We start from the raw sequence: 17,926 nt of genomic DNA on the forward strand, positions 1-17,926 counted from the left end.
TCAGTAAAGCTGCCGTTGTCCGTAACTTGGCGTCGGTGTCTTCATTGCCCCTGTGCCTAGACCAGGACCAGCGGTATTACCTTTGGGTGGTTAAGGCCAAACCACGCCCTGGCATCACGACAAGAAGGGGTCAATAGCATCTGCCCCTTGGGTAATAACATCAGCCCTGCACCTCACACCTCTCATCATGTTATGCTGTCTGCTAAACTGCTGTATCTAATCCCATCATGTGTGATACTGTCTGTTGAGCCGCTGTATCTAATCCCATCATGTGTGATACTGTCTGCTGAGCTGCTGTATTTAATTCCATCGTGTGATACTGTCTGCTGAGCTTCTGTATCTAATCCAATCATGTGTGATACTGTCGGCTAAACTGCTGTATCTAATCTCATCACCTGTTACACTGGTCTGCTTTACTTCTATATCAAATCCCATCATGTGTGATACTGTCTGTTGAGCCGCTGTATCTAATCTCATCATGTTTGATACCGTCTGCAGAGTCGCTGTAACTTATCCATCACATGTTATACTGTCTGATGAGCTTCTGTATCTAATCCCATCACGTGCAAAGCCGCTGTATCTAGGCCTCTCATGTGTGATACACTCTGAGAACCACACAACACTACATTCCAGGGATCGTATACATCAGTATCTAAGCCAAGAGATGATTATGTAAGACTGAAATACTGCAGAATACCACCAGGACATCTGGAAATAATCGCAACCGTTCGCCGCTATGAAATCAGACACATTGGGGGATCCCGCCTTTGCGGAGGCCTTGGGTCATATATGAAGGTGCCCGTATCCTGGACCCCGTAAAACGAAGACAAATTATTTGTCAGATAGGAAAGGTGTAATAGTCTGCAGATATCCAGGGCGCCAGAGACCTATGTCCCACCCAAAAACATACGGTAAAAATATTAATGACTGTAGTGATACTGTTACCATGAAATTTACCAATTTAAAAGAGCCAGATAATACTGCCACATAATACTGACTAAAAATGCCACCAAACTGTTGGTAAAAAAAATCCACTATACCCAGCTGTAAATTACCAGTGACACCAATACCGCCACACCGTCACCACATATCACCATATTAAGTCTGCTGTCTCATTAAATAAAAGAACAATATTACTGATGACGCTAAAAGGGAAAAATAATAACGCCACACCATGACCACATCTTACCTCCGCCATACTGTTACTGAACGAAAACTGCTATACACAGGGCGATACTATTCCCATTAAGTTACCCTATAGTGGTAGATACCATCTGTACACAGACTCTGTATAAGGTAGTGTTTCCCAACCAGGGTGCCTCCAGCTGTTGCAAAACTTCAACTCCCAGCAGGCCCGGACAGCCTAAGGCTGTCCGGGCCTGCTGGGAGTTGTAGTTTTGCAACAGCTGGAGGCACCCTGGTTGGGAAACACTGCTCTACATCAAGGGTGTTCAACCTGTGTCTATCCAGGTGTTGCAAAACTACAACTCCCAGCATGCCCGGACAGCCTTCGGCTTGGGTGTAGTGACCGTAGCTGGTGTACAGCTGAGTGCATTGGTTGCACATGGAGAAATTATGCAACGTGGAGGCTCCAGCCCTGAGAGTACGGAGACCAGAGCCCAGAACTAGATGCAGCCGGCTGGTGTTTAGATTAAGTTAAATTCCTGACATAAGTCTATAGCAGCTGGAGACTGGTTTACTGAGAAATGTTATGTGTCCAAATATCCGGGAGCGAGGAGCCGCACTGTGAGGGTGCATACAAAAAGTACCCAAAGTACAGTGCGGGCAGTGATATACCAGGCACTGCCCATCGCCTGCCCAATACCATCCCTACAGTGATCATGGTGGGGGCAGCATAATATCTGGAGGAAACCAGGCACTGCCCATCGCCTGCCCAATACCATCTCTACAGTGATCATGGTGGGGGCAGCATCATGTCTGGAGGAAACCAGGCACTGCCCATCACCTGCCCAATACCATCCCTACAGTGATCATGGTGGGGGCAGCAACATGTCTGGAGGAGACCAGGCACTGCCCATCACCTGCCCAATACCATCCCTACAGTGATCATGGTGGGGGCAGCATCATGTCTGGGGAAACCAGGCACCGTCCATCACCTGCCCAATACCATCTCTACAGTGATCATGGTGGAGGCAGCATCATGTCTGGGGAAACCAGGCACCGTCCATCACCTGCCCAATACCATCTCTACAGTGATCATGGTGGGGGCAGCATCATGTCTGGGGGAAACCAGGCACTACCCATCACCTGCCCAATACCATTACTACAGTGATCATGGTGGGGGCAGCATCATGTCTGGAGGAGACCGGGCACTGTTCATCACCTGCCCAATACCATCCCTACAGTGATCATGGTGGATTCAGCATCATGTCTGGGGGAAACCAGGCACTGCCCATCACATGCCCAATACCATCCCTACAGTGATCATGGTGGGGGCAGCATCATGTCTGGGGGAAACCAGGCACCACCCATCACCTGCCCAATACCATCCCTACAGTGATCATGGTGGGGGCAGCATCATGTCTGGAGGAGACCGGGCACTGTTCATCACCTGCCCAATACCATCCCTACAGTGATCATGGTGGATTCAGCATCATGTCTGGGGAAACCAAGCACCGCCCATCACCTGCCCAATACCATCCCTACAGTGATCATGGTGGGGGCAGCATCCTGTCTGGAGGAAACCAGGCACTGCCCATCACCTGCCCAATACCATCCCTACAGTGATCATGGTGGGGGCAGCATCATGTCTGGGGGAAACCAGGTACTGCCCATCACCTGCCCAATACCATCCCTACAGTGATCATGGTGGGGGCAGCATCATGTCTGGGGGAAACCAGGTACTGCCCATCACCTGCCCAATACCATCCTTACAGTTATCATGCTGGGGGCAGCATCATGTCTGGAGGAAACCAGGCACTGCCCATCACCTTCCCAATACCATCCCTACAGTGATCATGGTGGGGGCAGCATCATGTCTGGGGGAAACCAGGCACCGCCCATCACCTGCCCAATACCATCCCTACAGTGATCATGGTGGGGGCAGCATCATGTCTGGAGGAAACCAGGCACTGCCCATCACCTGCCCAATACCATCCCTACAGTGATCATGGTGGGGGCAGCATCATGTCTGGAGGAAACCAGGCACTGCCCATCACCTGCCAAATACCATCCCTACAGTGATCATGGTGGGGGCAGCATCATATCTGGAGGAAACCAGGCACTGCCCATCACCTGCCCAATACCATCCCTACAGTGATCATGGTGGGGGCAGCATCATATCTGGGGGAAACCAGGCACTGCCCATCACCTGCCCAATACCATCTCTACAGTGATCATGGTGGGGACAGCATCATGTCTGGAGGAAACCAGGCACTGCCCATCACCTGCCCAATACCATCCCTACAGTGATCATGGTGGGGGCAGCATTATGTCTGGAGGAAACCAGGCACTGCCCATCACCTGCCCAATACCATCCCTACAGTGATCATGGTGGGGGCAGCATCATATCTGGGGGAAACCAGGCACTGCCCATCACCTGCCCAATACCATCCCTACAGTGATCATGGTGGGGGCAGCATCATATCTGGGGGAAACCAGGCACTGCCCATCACCTGCCCAATACCATCTCTACAGTGATCATGGTGGGGACAGCATCATGTCTGGAGGAAACCAGGCACTGCCCATCACCTGCCCAATACCATCCCTACAGTGATCATGGTGGGGGCAGCATCATATCTGGGGGAAACCAGGCACTGCCCATCACCTGCCCAATACCATCCCTACAGTGATCATGGTGGGGGCAGCATCATGTCTGGAGGAAACCAGGCACTGCCCATCACCTGCCCAATACCATCCCTACAGTGATCATGGTGGGGGCAGCATCATGTCTGGAGGAAACCAGGCACTGCCCATCACCTGCCCAATACCATCCCTACAGTGATCATGGTGGGGGCAGCATCATGTCTGGAGGAAACCAGGCACTGCCCATCACCTGCCCAATACCATCTCTACAGTGATCATGGTGGGGGCAGCATAATATCTGGAGGAAACCAGGCACTGCCCATCGCCTGCCCAATACCATCTCTACAGTGATCATGGTGGGGGCAGCATCATAACTGGGGGAAACCAGGCACTGCCCATCACCTGCCCAATACCATCCCTACAGTGATCATGGTGGGGGCAGCATCATGTCTGGAGGAAACCAGGCACTGCCCATCACCTGCCCAATACCATCCTTACAGTGATCATGGTGGGGGCAGCATCATGTCTGGAGGAAACCAGGCACTGCCCATCACCTGCCCAATACCATCCCTACAGTGATCATGGTGGGGGCAGCATCATGTCTGGGGGAAACCAGGCACTGCCCATCACCTGCCCAATACCATCCTTACAGTGATCATCGTGGGGGCAGCATCATGTCTGGGAAAAACCAGGCACTGCCCATCACCTGCCCAATACCATCCCTACAGTGATCATGGTGGGGGCAGCATCATGTCTGGAGGAAACCAGGCACTGCCCATCACCTGCCCAATACCATCCCTACAGTGATCATGGTGGGGGCAGCATCGTGTCTGGGGGAAACCAGGTACTGCCCATCACTTGCCCAATACCATCCCTACAGTGATCATGGTGGGGGCAGCATCATGTCTGGAGGAAACCAGGCACTGCCCGTCACCTGCCCACTACCATCCCTACAGTGATCATGGTGGGGCAGCATCATGTCTGGGGGAAACCAGGTACTGCCCATCACCTGCCCAATACCATCCCTACAGTGATCATGGTGGGGCAGCGTCATGTCTGGGGGAAACCAGGTACTGCCCATCACCTGCCCAATACCATCCCTACAGTGATCATGGTGGGGGCAGCATCATGTCTGGAGGAAACCAGGTACTGCCCATCACCTGCCCAATACCATCCCTACAGTGATCATGGTGGGGACAGCATCATGTCTGGGGGAAACCAGGCACTGCCCATCACCTGCCCAATACCATCCCTACAGTGATCATGGTGGGGGCAGCATCATGTCTGGAGGAAACCAGGCACTGCCCATCACCTGCCCAATACCATCTCTACAGTGATCATGGTGGGGGCAGTATCATACTGTGGGGCCAGTGAGACTGGTCAGGGTTGAGGGAAAGTTGAATGGAGAAAAGTACAGAGATTTTCTTAAAGAGGTACTCCGTCCCTAATACATCTTATCCCCTATCCCAGATGTATGATCGCGGGGGTCCTGCCGCTGGGGACCCCGCAATTTGTCATTCCGCACCCACCTTGGTGAGCTCTCTGCAGCTCTGGAGACTCCAAGTGTGAAAGTGACAACCATGGGGTCGGAGTATCGTGACGACACGACTCCGCCCCCTTGTGAGGGCATGCCCCGCCCCCTCAATGCAAATCTATGGGAGGAGGCGTGACGGCTGATACTCTGGCCCCGTGGTCCTCAGGCTTCACAATCGGAGCCTCCAGCGCTGCAGAGAGCTCACAAAGGTAGGTGCGGAATGACACATTGCAGGGGTCCCCAGCGGCGGGACCCCCGCGATCAAACATCTTATCCCCTATACTTTGGTTAGGGGATAAGATGTATTAGGACCGGAGTACCCCTTTAATGAAAATCTGGTTAAGGACAACTCTGTAAATGTCCTTGAATGTCCTTGAGGTTATATTCTTATATGAGGAGTCGCTTATACTCTTTAGATTTCTTAATATCTTTACTTTTTGTACTTTATGGTTTGTCTGGTGCATCTTTTATGTATAAAGTTTGTTTTATTTGGAGGCTTTTTATCTTTTTTTTTTTTTATAACTTAATAAACTTATGAATCCTTACGGGACTCTAGTTACATATCAAGCTGATACACATACAGGATTTATACTTGGTTATCAGAGATGATACATTCCCTTTAAGATTCATTTGGCCCTATAACCTCCAGGGGCCCCGTGCACATGTTTTTTGTTTGTGTCTGGAAAATAATTTGTATTTCCTGTTAAATCTCCATTGACTTCAGAAGACGGGAAATGTATAAAGAAGAAGCCTCAATAATGGAGGAATCATCATCAGCATGTCAGGAACCTACTGAACTATAAAAGGCCACGTACAGAAAGCTTCATCTCTGCTTACTGTCAATGAATGGAAACAATAACCGTTCACCCAGATATTAATGTCCTGTATCCATAAGACACAGGTGAATCATGATGAAACCCTATGCAGTCAGGGCATGCTGGGAGTTGTAGTGTCCTAACAGCAGACTAGAACAGGTTGCAGATCATATGGTTGCTGGGTTGGTAACATGTCGTATTTTGGGTGTAATGTCGCTCTATACGTCTAATAATAATAAAGGTCCAGTCCGGCCTCATGTTACATATTAAGGAGAGTTGGAAATAGCAATAGATCAAATTGATGGCCGGGAATGTAATGTCCGGGGGCCAGGAGGGTATAGGGGCCATTTAATGTATAACCAACCAGATTAATGTATAACTCCTGGAAAAAGACATTATCATTAGGCCTTAATAAGAGCCCATAAAAGCTGCAGAAGGGAGAGGTGGGGCCCCTGACATGACACAAAAAACAGGGGAGAAGTGGGGCCCCTGGGGGACATGGGATAGGGAAGAAATGGGGCCCCCAGGGGACATGGGAGAGGAAAGAGATGGGGCCCTTGAGGGGGGGGGGGCAGGAGAAAGGGAGCTAGTCAGATAATTTCTGGATCCATAGACCTTACCTGGACCATTTAATTCTTCCACTATATAAATACTCTGTGCTACTGGGGACCCTGCTCTTTCCACTGTGTAGCACATTTACTATCCTTCCTAATTTCCTCTGTACCCCTGGGGACCCTGCTGCTTTGTCACCACACGTCTCTCCTTAAATGGTTACTCTCATTAAAACTAATTTTTGCTATTGCACTCCTTGTGGTAAATAAACAATCTTTCTAATGTACTTTGTTTAAAAAAAATAAAAAAAAAATAAAAGTTTTCTATGTTTTATTTGTGTATAAAAAAAGCTGCCAATAGGTGTCTCCCTACTTGTCCAGAGCACATTTCCCCCCATCTCTTGCACAGACTTTGGACTCCTGCTGGCCTGGCAGAAGTCCAAAATAAGGAAACGCAGTCTGGAGAGCTGAGGGAGGTGTGTGCAGCCTTAGCCAATCATAGCTCACATCACACTGACCTGCCCTGGGTTGTGTGTAGCAGAGTGAGGGAGGAAGTTCTTCCCTGTATGGCTTCAGATGATGTCACGCCTGCTGGGGAACGCCCCTTCCCGGTCTGTAAATCTGACTGAGACTGAGCAGAAAATACAGAGAAATATCAAGGTAGAAAACTAAAAAATAAGGCAGGGGGTGGTTTATTATGATGGGGGCAGTGACCTGGGAGGATGATAACATTTAACAAGATCAGGAGAGGTACTCTTTAAAGGAGTAGTGCAGCGAAAAATAACTTATCTTCTATCCTTATAGATCGTTGGGGGGTCCGAGCGCTGGAACCCTCCGCGATCTCCTGGCAGTCTGCCGGAAGCGGCCGTTGTGACCCTTGTAGGAAGCCGCGGCTGAAACACCACCTCCATGCATCTCTATGGGATACATGGAGGGGGCGTGTTGGCTGGCGCTCCGTGCGGGGACCAGCACGCCCCCTTCCAGCAGACTACCAGGGCCTCGTTCAGGAGATTGCGGGGGTTCTAGCGATCAAACCCAAACCCCTCCGCGATCTATAACTTATCCCCTATCCTTTGCATTGAGGGGGTGGGGCATGATGTCATGAGGGGGCGGGGCTATGGCGTCACAAGCTCCCGATGCCAGCTCCAGCGTTCAGAACAGTTTGTTCCAAACTCTGAGCAGCGGAGTACACCTTTAAATACTCTGTACTCCTGGAGACCCTTCTCCTTTCATGTAACTCAATCACAACCCCATGATCAGCACAACCCTCTCCTGAAATGCTCTGTGCTGCTGTTGACCCGGCTGGTTGTGTTTAGTAGTCATGCACAGTACCCAAGTGCATACATGTTATTTTAATGTATCCAGCAGAATCCTCCCCCTCCCCCGTCCCGGTCACTGGCAGCGTCTCTGATCATCTATCACCTGGTTAAGGGAACAGAACAAATCAAACTTTCAAGGAAGTGGAAAGTAACAACCCGGCGACTCCACCCGCGGATCTATTCTTAGCCCTGTTACTAGTAACACATTGGGACGCGCTGTTCTGGTTTTAATACGAAAAGAAATAAAGTCGTTTCCTGGACCATTAACCTCGTCCAATCTGCGCTCGGCAATAACCTGCATCCCGTATAGCTCCAGGACTCAGAAGGTTAAAATACAACGTAAATGTTCTACTGTGGCAAATCAGGGGCCTCCGTGTAAAAAGATCGGTGTTAATGGCAAAGGACGGGGTCGGCAGAGTTCATACTTAGATATTATGTTACGGTCAAATGCCAAAAAACAACACAACGGGGGGTTAATGAGGTTGTTACATTGTAAGAACATTACAGTGACTGCTACTGTTATATGGACAATTCCTATGGCAGTGTTTCCCAACCAGGGTGCCTCCAGCTGTTGCAAAACTACAATTCCCAGCATGCCTGGACAGCCGTCATGCTGGTAATTGTAGTTTTGCGACAGCTGGAGGCACCCTGGTTGGGAAATGCTGCCCTATATGGTAAAAGAGTTTCTTGATAAGAAGTTTATTGTATTTGTGTTTCTTAGCAGGGGACCCCCCCAGTGATCAGGGTGACCAGATGATACGGTTTTGCGGGAATAGTCCTGGTTTTAGGGACCCAGGAATGGTCACATTAGGAGCAGTGGTTGTGGATACTTGTGAGGACAGAGGTAGTGGACGTGCCGCATGCAGGCATGTCTGCTACATCACGCTGCTGATGTTGCACAGGAGGATGTCAGGAGAACCTGCAGGAGAATGTATGGGCTGCCCAGATCTGGAATAGTAACTACCGCATTTTCTTCTGTGCTCCATTGCTCCTCTGGTCCAGGGACCTACTGCATAGGAGCAGTGCCGCTCTGAGGCAGGGCAGTGTGTCTGGGTACCACCTACAACTATGGGGCACAGAGAGAAGCCTACATTTATATATGGGGGCACAGAGAAGGGTCTTACAACTATATAGTGGAACAGAGAGGGGGGTCTACAACTATATTTTGTTGCTTCGAATGGGCATACTATATGGCTGGACGAAATCTTCATGGCGGTCTAGGCCGGATTGAGACGAAAAGAAAAAAAGAATGACTCTATGGTCCTAAATATAATCACTTATATGGTATTCAGATCCTGTGTACAGCTGGTATCTACCTCTACCTCTATATAGTCACATATGGTATACAGATCCTGTGTACAGCTGCTGTCTACCTCTATATGGTCAATGAATGTGTAAATATTGGCTACATTGTTGGGGTTATTTTGTATCACTAATAAGTGTCCCATTTTTTTTTTTTTCTAAATCTGGTCAACCTGGCTGTAATAAACCCTAAACTATCTGGGGATTTAAAAAATAAAAGGAACTGTGCATGTTGTGCAGCCATTTGTGTTTTTTTCTCTATTTGAATTCACATTGTAATTTCTATATCTTCTGTTTTGTTTTCACTTGGTAAGCACTCTTCCACTCCCCCTCAGCCCAGGCCTATTTATCCTCTTTGGAAGCAGGGAGTATGCATACGTCCTGCATCCCTGATCCTTAAGTATTTACGGTCCCCGCCGCTCGGGGACCAGGATGCCTGTGACCCGATGACCCCGGAAAAGGAGGATGATCAGTGGTGTAATATACACCACCAATCATCCTCCGTACTGTCCTGGGAGGTGGCAGTGTTACCGCACCAATCACAGTATATGTGGAGGGGGGAGGAGAGCAGGAGCTCGTTGTTCTGCTCAGCACCATTTTGTGTCTGCTGCTGAGCAGGATGGAGCTCCGTGTTGCATCCCCCCCCCAGTCAAAAAAGTCCGCCCTGGCACATTAGAGCTTAGGGACAGTGTAATTAGCCAGGGACAGATTTTTAGGGGTTTTTGCGGCGTACCGTCTGTAGGTGTCCGCGGGTCCGCAACACCTTTAGCTGCGTGACCCTTGCCCTACAGGGTTGCTGCGGTCTGTCCCCAGCGTTTTTCTTTTTTTGCTAACTGTGTGGCCGACCCTCTTCCGTGTAAAAGAGTGGCAGGCCACCGTTTGCTAAAGCCCACCGACCGCTGATCAGTCCTGTAGTACTGATCAGCGTTTTTTTGCGGTGCAGGCATTTTTGGGGGATTATAAGCGTCTTTTTAATTAAATTTTTTGCACCTTTTTCGGCCCGTTCCACCAGTAGCAGGCCTGTGCTGTGTGGACGGACCGTACCTGTGTGTGCGGCCTGCCCCACTGCTGTCAGTGATTTTTTTCCGTGTTTTAGCGATTATTTTATTTATTTATTTTTTTGTGTGGGGGTCTGTGTACGTGCCACCAGCCACTGTTCTGGGCTGACATTGTCGGGTTCACTGAAATAGACTATTTTAGGTATTATTTCAGTGGCAACTTTGTCAATCTGATGGTTGACCAGACAAATCTATACACCCAACAGTTCGTCGCTGCAAACCCGGACTCCTTTTTAGCTAGGCCCGGCAGCTGGTTCCCAGTCAGTGCAGCCAAAATGAGGACACTTTGGGGCCTCATGCTGCATATGGGCCTAGCCAAAAAACCAAAGGTCAGGCAGTACTGGAGCGGGGATGTCCTCTACCAGACCCTGCTCTATAGTATGGCCATGACCCGTCCCCGGTTCGAGGCCATTCGGAAATGTTTGCCTTATGCTGATAATGCAGCATGTTCAGGGCCAAATTTTGGAATGACTACGTCCCTGGAAGGGAGGTCTCTATTGATGAGTCTCTCATCAGCTTTAAGGGGAGACTCAGCTTCCGGCAATACATTCCCACTAAGTGAGCGTGGTATGGCGTGAAGATGTATAAACTTTGCGAGAGTACCTCCGGGTACACTTGCAAGTTTATGGTGTATGAGGGACAAGATTCCCGCATTGAGCCCCCAGAATGTCCTCCCCCCCTCTGGGTGTTAGCGGGAAAATTGTTTGGGGCCTTTTGCACCCATTGCTAGATAAAGGTGGATAACTTTTATACTAGTATCCCTCTCTTCACATCCCTCGCCGCGAGATCCACGCTCCCTTGTGGGACAGTCTGGAAGAATCAAAGAGGCATTCAGATCGATCCCTTCCAGACTCCAGACCAGATCTATCCCATTCAGACTATTCTCCGGGTTGAGTCCCGTGCCCTTACCCATGAAAACCTGTTGCTGATCAGGGATAAGGATAAGAGGGATGTCCTTATGCTCACCAAAATTCATGGGAACTGCAGCACCCCTGTCTCTGTGGGACCGGTCCTCAAGCCTGATTGTATTCTGGACTAGAATCGGTATATGGGGGGAGTTGATCTCTCTGATCAAGTCCTCAAGCCATATAATGCCATGCGGAAAACACGGGCATGGTACAAAAAAGTTGTGGTCTACATGGTCCAGGTTGCCATGTACAACTCTTTTGTACTGTCCCAGCCAGTACGGTGGCAACACAGGTAGATACCTGCAGTTCCAAAAGGAAGTTCTAAAGACCCTCATCTTTGATGACCGCCACGGAGTGGGTCAGAGCACCTCTGGAACTACGGTCCCCCGGATCGTCCCCGGCCAACACTTTCCAGGTGAGGTCCCCAACACTGGAAAGAAGGGACGATCCCAGAAAAATTTGTGTCACAGGACCAAAATTTGTGTCGGAAGGACACCCCCACTCAGTGTGACACTTGCCCCGATCATCTGGGCCTCTGCATTGAAAATTGCTTCAGGGAGTATCACACTTCCATGGAGCACGAAATTTTTACCCTTTTCCCTAATTTTAATTCTCCAGAATTCGACTCCAAGGTACCAGTCCAGAGTACATTGTCTTACAAATTTCAAAACCAGAACCCCCCCCAAAAAAATGGGACATAAAGTCAACAGCATTGGGGGATTGCAGTTGCCTCAAATGTGCAGCACTCTCTCCCCACCTGAGCGGGTTGCGCATTTGAGGTAACAGAATATGGACGGCCAAACACATCACATTCCCAGAATTATGATTCAGAGTATAAGGTTTTGGGCGAGCATCATTTTTACTTTTGGCTGTACTGTGGGTTATCATTCTGGGAAAATAATTGGCATATCAGTACTAAAATTCCAATTTTCATTCAACTACACTTCATCCATTCCTGGAAAATAAATGTAGGGAACAGCCGTCTGTTCCAAATGTCCACTTCACCCCTTTACACCTTCCCTAGGTGTTCTGTTTGTAATAGGCTCACATGTGGGTGTTCCTTTCTTGTATTTTCCTCTGATTGTATGTAACTGTTAGGTCCGTAAATAACATTGGCCTCAAACACGAAGAGTTCTCGCTCATGAGCTCTGTCGTATTTCCATGTGACGATTCACAGTCACAGGTTAGTTGTTCCCAGAAAGATTAAGCAGAGTATAGGTTCAAAATTCCTGGAAAATAAGTTTAGGAAACACCTGTGCGTTCAAAATGTCCTCTTTACCCCTATACCCATTCCTCAGGGTGGGTACTTTCTGTAATGGTGTCACATGTGGGTGTTTCATTCTTGTATTTTCCTCGGAATATATGTAACCGTCGCTACTGATATGCCATAGGCCACAAATACAAAGTGACCTCTATGACTTCTGAGCCTTGTTGTGCGACCGGCCAGCACATTACCCCATATGCGGATGTATTACCATAGTCAGGAGAAAAAGACCTCCAAAATTTGTAACTCTTTCTCCCATTACCCCCTTGTGAAAATGTTAACCCCAGCATTTGCGTAAAAAAATAAAATCCCCACTTTAGGCCTCAAATCTCATCGGTGCTGTCTCACTCCTAAGCCCTGTTTTGCATCCGCATAGTGCTTTACCGCCATATGAGGTGACCCCCCCTGACCTACGATGGCCCCGACATACGATAATTTCAACATGTGATGGCCTCTCAGAGGCCAACGCATGTTGAAGCCAGCATCAACATACAATGCTTTTCTATGTCGGGGCCATCGCATAAACGGCTATCGGGCAGCGCAGACTGCTTCAGCTGCCACCGGATAGCCGTTTACGGTGCCCCGTGTGGTCCGCTGACGATCACTTACCTGTCCTCGGGGCTCCCCTCCATCGTCGGCGCTCTCCATTGTCGTCATCACGTCGCGCGCACGCCGTCCCGTCATCCAATAGGATAGGCGTGCGTAGCAATGTGATGGCGGTGACGGAGAGCGAGGATACCGGGGAAGCAGAGGCCTTGCCGGAGCGTCGGGGACACCCCAGGGACGCGGCGACAGTGATGGAAGGCGACATCCAGGGCAGCGGTGACGGTCCGGAGCGGTGGGGACACGCGAGTATAACCACCTATACCAGTGGTCTTCAACCTGCGGACCTCCAGATGTTGCAAAACTATAACTCCCAGCATGCCCGGACAGCCATCGGCTGTCCGGGCACGCTGGGTGTTGTAGTTTTGCAACATCTGGAGGTCCGCAGTTTGGAGACCACTGTCCTATACTTTACATTGCACGGATCCCTCAACATACGATGGTTTCAACAAACGATGGTCCGTTTGGAACGGATTAGCATCGTATGTTGAGGGACCACTTTATGGGGTATTTCCTTATTCTGGAGAAAGTGGGCTACAAATTTTGTGGAGCTTTTTTTGCTCTTACTACTTGTGAAACTAGTGTCACATATGGGGGGATTCTGCTGTTCTGGCTCCATGAGAGGTTTGTAAATGCACATGGCCCCGACTTCAATTCCAGCAAAATTCTCTCTAAAAGTCCAATGGCGCTCCTTCTGTTCTGAGACCTGTAGTGCGCCAGCAGAGCACTTTACGTCCACATGTGGGGAGTTTTTTTTAATCGGGAGAAATTAGGCTTCAAATTTTGGGGTCCATGTTCTCCTATTACACCATGTGAAAATGAAAAATTTTGAGTAACACCATAATTTTAGTGTTAAAAATCTAATTTTTCAATTTCTCGTCCAAGTTCAACGCAAACCCGTCAAACACCTGTGAGGTGTTAAGGCTCACTGTACCCCTTGTTGTGTTCCTTGAGGGGTGTAGTTTCCCAAATAGTTGCCATGTGTTAGTTCTTGTTGCTGTTCTGGCACCCTAGGGACTTGCTAAATGCAACATGCCCCCCAAAAAACAATTTCAGCAAAATTCTTTCAAAAAGCCAAATTTTGCTCCTTCTCTTCTGAGCATTGTAGTGCGCCAGTAGAGCACTTAAAGTCCACATATGAGGTATTTCCATACTCAGGAGAAAATGCCCCCCCCCCCCCAAATTGAAACCCCATTTCTTCTATTACCCCTTGTGAAAAAGAAAAATTTGGGGTAACACCATCATTTTAGTGTTAAAAATCTAACCTTCCATTTTCATGTCCAACTTCAATGCAAAGTCATCAAACCCCTGTGAGGTGTTAAGGCTCACTATACCCCTTGTTACGTTCTGTGAGGGGTGTAGTTTCCCAAATAGTGTGCCATGTGGAGTTTTTTTTATTTTTTGCTGTTCTGGCACCATAGGGGCTTCCTAAATGCAACATGGCCCCCAAAAACCATGACCGCAAAATTCGCTCTCCAAAATCCCACAGTTGCTCTTTTCCTCTTGAGCCATGGTGTGAGCTTGCAGAGCACTTTATGTCAACATATCAAGTATTTCCATACTCTAGAGAAATTGGGCTACAAATTTTGGGGGGCTTTTTCTCCTTATACCGCTTTTAAAAATGAAACATAAATAAATGGGGCTACAAGAACATGTTCGTGTAAAAAATGCAGATTTTGATTTAGATGCTCTACAGCAGGGGTCTCAAAATTAGTAGCCCTCCAGATATTAAAAAACAACTCCCAGCATTCCCAACAGCCATTAGCTGCAGCAAATGGCTGTCTGGGCATGTCCAGGCATGCTGGGAGTTGAAGTTTTGCAACATCTGGAGAGCCACCAGTTTGAGACCCCTGCTCTACAGGAAGTTGTGTAGTTCTTTCCTGTCTGACCACAGTGCTCTCTGATGACACCTCTGTTTGAGTCAGGAACTGTCCAGAGCAGAAACAAATCCTCATAGCAAACCTCTCCTGACTTCGAGTGCATAGTACATGCCCTTTTTCTTTTGCTCCACTACTGGATCCCTGACAAACCTCATTCAAGTGAACGGGGTTGGTCAGGACCCAGCAGTTTCCATTGTGCTCCGTCCTGTTTGGGAGGACCGTTCAGTGCAAGAAAAAAAAAACATTTTAACCCCTTAACAACACAGGACGTATATTTACGTCCTGCGCCGGCTCCCGCATCATATCGCGTGGGTCCCGGCGCTAATCAACGGCCGGGACCCACGGCTAATACCACACATCGCCGATCGCGGCGATGTGCGGTATTAACCCTTTAGAAGCGGCGGTCAAAGCTGACCGCCGCTTCTAAAGTGAAACTGAAAGTATCCCGGCTGCTCAGTCGGGCTGTTCGGGACCGCCGAGGTGAAATCGCGGCGTCCCGAACAGCTGATCGGACACCGGGAGGGCCCTTACCTGCCTCCTCGGTGTCCAATCAACGAATGACTGCTCCGTGCCTGAGATCCAGGCAGGAGCAGTCAAGCGCCGATAATGCTGATCACAGGCGTGTTAATACACGCCAGTGATCAGTATAAGAGATCAGTGTGTGCAGTGTTATAGGTCCCTATGGGATAACAATGATCAGTATAAGAGATCAGTGTGTGCAGTGTTATAGGTCCCTATGGGATAACAATGATCAGTATAAGAGATCAGTGTGTGCAGTGTTATAGGTCCCTATGGGATAACAATGATCAGTGTGTGCAGTGTTATAGGTCCCTATGGGATAACAATGATCAGTATAAGAGATCAGTGTGTGCAGTGTTATAGGTCCCTATGGGATAACAATGATCAGTATAAGAGATCAGTGTGTGCAGTGTTATAGGTCCCTATGGGACCTATAACACTGCAAAAAAAAAAGTAAAAAAAAGTGTTAATAAAGGTCATTTAACCCCTTCCCTAATAAAAGTTTGAATCACCCCCCTTTTCCCATAAAAAAAATAAAACAGTGTAAAAAAAAATAAAAATAAACATATGTGGTATCGCCGCGTGCGTAAATGTCCGAACTATAAAAATATATCATTAATTAAGCCGTACGGTCAATGGCGTACGCGCAAAAAAATTCCAAAGTCCAAAAAAGCGTATTTTGGTAACTTTTTATAACATTAAAAAATGAATAAAAAGTGATCAAAAAGTCAGATCAAAACAAAAATCATACCAATAAAAACTTCAGATCACGGCGCAAAAAATGAGTCCTCATACCGCCCTGTACGTGGAAAAATAAAAAAGTTATAGGAGTCAGAAGATGACATTTTTAAACGTATAAATTTTCCTGCATGTAGTTATGATTTTTTCCAGAAGTGCGACAAAATCAAACCTATATAAGTAGGGGATCATTTTAACCGTATGGACCTACAGAATAATGATAAGGTGTAATTTTTACCGAAATATGCACTGCGTAGAAACGGAAGCACCCAAAAGTTACAAAATGGCGTTTTTTTTTCGATTTTGTCGCACAATGATTTTTTTTTCCGTTTCGCCGTGCATTTTTGGGTAAAATGACTAATGTCACTGCAAAGTAGAATTGGTGACGCAATAAGCCATAAATAAGCCATAATATGGATTTTTAGGTGGAAAATTGAAAGGGTTATGATTTTTAAAAGGTAAGGAGGAAAAAACGAAAGTGCAAAAACGGAAAAACCCTGAGTCCTTAAGGGGTTAAAAATGATGACAAATTGTATACAGAACCCTGGACAAAGCCATCACAACCTATATTATCCTCCAGACTTTACACTGCAGCATGCATCCACAGTACTAGGGAAATAGGCAAACCAAAAGTACTAAATACCCTGCAGCATTTGGCCTCATTTAGAGTTTTTTGTGAATTCTTCAGTAAAATGGAATTTGCAAAGTTAAGGCTAAATCCGCATTGCTGAGTCATGATACACGGCGCTTCACACTTGTTTAAGGTCTTTCCTGGTGCGCTCGCTCGTAGCAGACAATAAAAACCACCACAACTAGTAGATAACGCTGCAGCCATCAGCACTTTACAAGCCTTTGCGGTTGGTGACCTTTCTAATAAATTGTAAAATCCCTATACGGAGAGTTTCCTGATTCGTTTCATTAATGATTCAATCTTTATCAGTCGCTTCCTGTTACCAACTAAAATAAGGCGCAAAGTCTTTTCTGTTTTATACAAATGTTTATTAGCATTTAATGCAGATTCCAGTTCTAGAACTTCCCTGTACAACATCAGTAGCCAGTGCAAAATATGCTTCATCCATTACAGGTTAAAAAAAAAAAATAATAATAATAATGATAATGATTAACATTGGCAGTAATGATTCAGTCATCTGTCCATCCAACAGGTCAAAATTGCATAGAAAGTTCTGATTTAATGCACAAAATTAGCATAAGACGCTCAACACCCTCCAACCCTCCCCCCCACCCCCCGACCCACACACAAACACTGATACAAAACAAGAGGGAAAAAAAAAATAAGACAACCTGTAACAACCCGACACCTTCACAGAGCAGAAATCAGCATAAAAGTAACAGAATAAGGATAAAAAGGCACAAATCATAAGAAAATAATCCCCTGGAGGACCCAGACCGGCTGTACCGTGTCCATAGGAAATCATCAGGCGCCAGCCAAATAGCCATCATTCCTCCTCCCTCATCCTCAAAATCCGTCCTCCATCAGAGTAATCTGGTCCTCCTCATCAGCCAAATCTCTCTCCTCCCCCAAACAATCTAACAAAATCCTCCCACATTCTTACACCCTCAGCTTATCCACCGTCACGCCTCAGACAAACCCCCGTCATGCCTCAGACAAACCACCGTCACGCCTCAGACAAACCTCCCTCAGCTCTCCC

The sequence above is a fragment of the Hyla sarda genome, chromosome 8 (assembly GCF_029499605.1).
Source record: "Hyla sarda isolate aHylSar1 chromosome 8, aHylSar1.hap1, whole genome shotgun sequence".
Lineage (NCBI taxonomy): Eukaryota > Metazoa > Chordata > Amphibia > Anura > Hylidae > Hyla > Hyla sarda.